The sequence below is a fragment of the Limulus polyphemus genome, unplaced genomic scaffold (assembly GCF_000517525.1).
Source record: "Limulus polyphemus unplaced genomic scaffold, Limulus_polyphemus-2.1.2 Scaffold2068, whole genome shotgun sequence".
Taxonomy (NCBI): Eukaryota; Metazoa; Arthropoda; class Merostomata; order Xiphosura; family Limulidae; genus Limulus; species Limulus polyphemus.
The window spans coordinates 88,909-94,763 of NW_013667678.1; the positions used below are offsets into that span (position 1 = coordinate 88,909).

At 32.5% G+C, this 5,855-nt stretch overlaps 1 protein-coding gene across 7 annotated transcripts in view; it reads left to right on the forward strand.

Annotated features, from left to right (window-relative positions):
• LOC106465838 (pseudouridine-5'-phosphate glycosidase-like) overlaps window positions 1-5,855 on the forward strand; it is a 37,729-nt gene that overhangs the window by 9,227 nt on the left and 22,647 nt on the right. The gene's annotated exons all lie outside the window — the stretch shown is intronic.

Genomic DNA, 5,855 nt, shown 5'->3' on the forward strand with positions numbered 1-5,855 from the left:
AAACTAAATTAAAATGATTAAAAATAATAATAATAAAATTTTAAACCCAACATTTTTCATTCATATACTTATCAAGCTTTTTCTTAAACTCGCTTTAATTTACTGCCTCTACAACATCTGAAGGCAACCCATTCCAAAGGCCAACCTCCCTGTTAGAAAAATAAAACTGTCTTAGCTGAAGATTACTCCTATCTTGCCAAAATTTATATTTGTGTCCCCTTGTCCTACTATTCTCATTGTTAAATATAAAAAAAGATCATACATCAACACTATCAATTCCCTTTACAATTTTAAACACTTCAATCAGATCCCTCGTAAGAAACTATTTACGACTCTTTTATTAAATTTTTCTGAAGTGCAGCTGAGTTATTATTACATATTATTTTCTAGAAACATACATCAATTTTTCTAATTGAATTATCTTTCAACAATATGCATTTTATGTAAATATGAATTATGATTTCTTTTTTCAAGAAATTGTTAGCAGACAGGTGCAAATGCCGGGAGTGAGTGTCACAGTGGCTTCATTTCCATTTTTTGTAGTCTGTGGATTTCAGAATGTACAACAACATTATAAACAACAACTGAATATAATTTTTTTGACTTTATAAAGTTTTCATGGTTAATATGGCTGCAGACAACAAACATGTAATAACCATTTCAAGTCCTTTCATATTGTTATTTAAGTGTATGGTTTAAATGTTTTTTTCTTGCTTTTGACATGTTAATTCTTCTCTATAAATGCTATTCAAATATAATACGTTTAGATAACCTGATGTTTAACTTAAATATGCACAAGATTGAAAGTTCTGAATAAGATGTTTCAGGGTTTGATATATGATTGTAAAAGGCACCTAGATAACATGTATGACAAACCCACTACAAATGATATTTATTCAATACCAAGATAAGCAATCATGAGCACACAAGCCACCAACTCAAGGAAGTTTACATAAAGAACAAGAATTCACTCAGAGGCTGGAGTAAAATAAAAAACACATTTATTTGCCATGAAATATATTACACAGTTAATAGAATTGGTAGGTTTTCAAAAATTTATCTAGGTGGCTCATTAGTAACTCAACTATTTGAAGTAAGGTATTCATCAACTCTGTTCAGTTCTGATGGCATATTAAAGTTATGTTATTAGATTATGTGGATATGGCAATATAACAAAGTTTGAGTGGTGAAAGCTATCTAAGGCTGTTAGTACACACATTTTTAGGCTGGATCTTGGGCTTTCTCAGCTAATTGGCTCTCTATATCTACAAACTATGGATTACTGCTTCTCTTTCTAGGACTTCCACTAACCAAACTCTCTCTCTCTCAGCTTTTATAGTATAAAGACAGGATGTTGTGCCAAAAAAGAACAATAACTATAACATGTGATTCTAGCTTTGGCTTAACCATTTTGCACATGATGTCAAAGCATCTAGATTTGTTGGTTCTTTTTAGCATGTCTTTCTGAGTAAAGTAATGGGAATTTTCTGGATGTACCTAGATCTAGGCCACTCGACCTCCAGCCTTGCCTGTGTCTTTCTAGCATCTAACTTTTAGAGCTGGAATTTTCTTTTGTGGTTCCATTGTTTTCTGAACTTATTCCTGGACATGTTACATAATTTCTCACTCACTTTGTAATATCTGTGTCTTACATTTTCTAAGTATCCTGCTGATTTATTGGCTGTATTGACATCTGTTTTACTTGTTAAAAGAATCTTGTAATTACTTCTAATGTCTTAGTCTTGAAATTTCATCTTCAATCTAACACGTGTTGCCGGCCTCATTTTCCACTAACATTCTGTGTTACCTTATATGGCCAACTACACAAATTATATTTATGTGTCTATACAGTTGATATATATTCAGAACTTCTTGAACTCAGAAGAATAAACAAATAAAAATAAAAGAAAATAATTTTAAAAACAAATCATTAACTATACAAGTGATTGTTGCACGATGCTAAAAGTTTATTCATGTTGGAAAGAGTTGCCAAATTAAAAACGTATGTTTTATTGATCAATTATATCGAAACTATAAAAAGTATTTCTTTATTTATTTTGATAAGAACATGATCATACTTTGAAAATAGAACTTAACAGAATAACTTGCAAGTCGTGATGCCCCCACAGTGGTAAGTCTGAAAGTTTTTAAAGCTAAAAATCTGGTTTCAATACCTGTAGTGAGTACAGCACAGATAACTCATTGTATTGCTTTGCTTAGCTACCAACAAACAAGTCTTGAATTTTCTTTCTGAATGACAATGTCATTGTTGAATTTTAAGTTAAGTAGTCACTGTTATTGTGAGCCACGATAGTGGTTCATAATGGGGATCATAAAGGAATTTCAAAAAAATTGTAATAGAACATACGGGCAAAAACCATTTAAAAAGCAGATTTGTTCTTGAAACAACACTCATAACCTTCTATCTCAATGGCTAAGCCTGATAAAATACTGATAGTAGCAAAAAAGTTGATTTTCTGCTTGTTAGACAAGATTCAAAATTCATCCATTTGTTCTTAGTATTATTGTTATTCATATTATTCTTGTTTCACAAGCATACAGAAAATACGGCTATGAATATTTTATTCAAACCTGGGCAAACCTACTAAAAAAACTCCTGTGCAAGTTTTAAGACTATTTTTATGTTGATTCTTGATAGAGAAGGAGACATTTTATCAGTTTTTTTTTCATTGCTACTGGCCAAGTTTCTCTTCGAAGCCATTTAGGCAACAAAGCCTACAGCTACTAAACAAACTCCTGCAAAGGTTGTAGGTCAATTTTTAAGTTGACTCTTGAAAGTTGAGATTTACAACCTATAAAATTTTCTAAGTTCTTTACTACTAATAATGTAAACACTATTTCCATCATAGTTTGTCTACTTTTGTTTAGAGACCCTAGTTGTAGGCTTGAAAATATAATCTTTGCATTTTGATTCAACTTATTTCTGTATTTTTGATGATCTTTATTTCCCTTTTTAAGTTAACAATTTTTGATAATCTTGTTGAAGTCATGTTTTCTTCATAATTTATATGTCAACTTTTTGGTTAAGTACTTACAATCTGTACTTTAGGAATCTTTATATTTATTATTTTTACGATTAACTTTTAGTGAAGTAGTCACTTTTGTTACTGTTAAAAGGGATCATGTTATATTTATTATTTTTATGATTAACTATTGGTGATGTACTCATTATTGTTACTTTTTTCAGTGGTCATGTTTTATTCTTTTATGTGCATGACCACTTTTGCTTTTGGTGATACTGTCATTATTGTTACTGTTTAAAGGAGTACTTGTTTTATTTTGTTATGTGTATGACCACTTTTGCTTTTGATGAAATAGTCACTATTGTTATTATGTACAGGATCATGTTTTGTTTGCAGTTTGCTCTTTGGTGAAGTAGCTAGTCACTGGTGTTTACAGGGACCATGTTTTATTCATAACTTATATGGTTACTTTTTGGTGAATTAGTCACCGTTGTTTACAATGGTCATGTTTTGTTTATATGGTAAAACTGCAATAACAGCAGGTCCTATAAGAAAGTAAGGGGAGTGTTCCATATTTGATAACTTGACTAAATGTTAAGATGTATGAGAAATAAACAAATTTGACACATTTTAAAGAGAGTGAAAACATTCTTTATATGGACACAACAACAAAAAATTGTGTATTTGCATAGACAAGTGGACAATTGTATCTATTGGATCAGTGAATAGGTTGTCAGCTTATTGTCCCTCAAAACGAATCTTTGCCGAATTAGTCATGATGAAAACCAAGTAGAAATGAAAAAATAAAGTACATTCAAATCTAGAATATAAACTTGCTTTATTTGTCCAAAAGATTGCATAACATCATGACCCCTGTGCCCTGACAGCATTGGTCAACTGTCAGTCAAAATCATAATATACCAGCCAAGGATACTTCAGTGCCAACCTATCTAATCTGGACACTTCATACAATGCTGAAACATCCCTGCAGGCAGAGAATATGCCACCTACTAAGAGAACAAAGAAATGAAGCAACTGGAACAAAGCAAAGGTAATGACTTTCTTGACCACGTGTAGCTGCTGTGATAGTGCTAAAACTAAATAATCAAAAATGTAAAAAACTTCTATATCACTATATAAGGTAGAAAATTCATTATGTGCCCGCATATCACACTCCTCCATTCTCTATCTCTCTCAGGCTTATTCTAAGGCCAACAATTAAACTTAACTTTGAAATCAATCATCTTTAAACTTATGATGTGGTTTAGGAGCATGTTAACATTAGTTTATTCATAAAACATGCATGCAACTGTTCAAACCCTTAACAAAAAACAAGGAATTTGTAGGTAAACACTTGCAGAGACAAGAACACCCTTTAACAAAGATAAGAAAGGAACTTTAACATTGAAGACATATAATAAAAGAAGCTTTATCAGCAAATACCTACCACTTTTAAAGGTGGGTAGTCTAACATATGCAGGCATATAAAATAGTAAAAACTTTTAAGGAAGCTAGTAATGAAGATGTACAATTTTTATGTAGAGTTTGTAGGTTGGAGGAAAAGCTAGAGGCAATCTTGATTAAAGTAGATGCAATAGATAAAGAGAAGTGTAGATTGTGGGAAATGGCAGCAGGATTTTAGGAGGAGCTTAAGCTTTTACATGCAAGGGATACATCAGCTAGCAATGACTTTAAGGAAGTTAGAAAGAGTACTGTTAGGGCTAAAAGTGGTGAATTTAGTTATAATGAGCCTATTCTGTTGAGCAACAAATTTCAGCCCTTGGCTTCTGCAGATGGGGAATTATTGGAGGGAAAGAAAACAAAAGGATCAGAGAAGGATGTGGACGATAAGGAGGTTATAGTTATAGGTGATTCGTTGATAAGGCATGTGGATAGAATAGTCTGTGGGGTAAATAGGGAGAAAATAATCAGATTATGCTACCCAGGGGCACAGGTGGAGAATATAACTGACAGAGCAAGAGATATAACAAAGGGGGCTAGCAGAGATGCAGTTTTTCTAGTGCATGTAGGGGCTAATGATGTAGGGAAAGGTGGGTCAGAGGAGCTAATTAATAAGTATAAGGGGTTGATAAAGGCACTTAAAGAAAATGGCCAAAATTTATCTTTGTCAGGGATACTGCCCAGAATTAACTGTGGGGATGAAGTTATAAGTAGGTCATCAGGGCTAAATGCTAGGCTTAGATTAGTATTAGCAGGTTGGCTGGTTGGACTTGTTGGATCAGCTCAGTGGGAGAAGGGAGCTTTTTTTTCAATGGATAGTTCACATTTAAATAAAGTAGGGGCTGGCTTGTTTGCTAAGGCTATTAACTCAGCTGTAAGGGAAGTTTTAAACTAGGACTAAACAGTTGTGAGGGCGAAGAAAAGCTGAATGCAAATGAGTATAGAAGTAGTTATAAGGATAGGCTTAATTGTTACTATTTTAATACTAGAAGTATAAGAAATAAAATAGATGATTTTAGAGCACTGGCAGCAATGGAAGATTTTGATATAATGGGAATAACTGAAACTGGTTAAACATAGATGATTTTGATGACAGAAAATGTTTTGAAATACAGGGTTACAGGCTATTTAATAGGGATAGAGTATTAAAGAGGTGAGGAGGAGTGGCTTTATATGTAAAATGTGAGTTACATCCTGTTGATGTTGAGGATATCAAAGATAATAGCAAGAAGATTGAATCCATCAGGATTTCTGTTAGTGGATATAAAAGGAAAAGGCTTTTAGTGGGAATTTGTTTCAGACCACCAAATGATACTGATGAAATTAATGAGAAACTTTACAACGAGATGAAGATTTCAGCTGTTAATGAAGTCATGATTATGGGTGATTTTAATTTTAGGCATATAGATT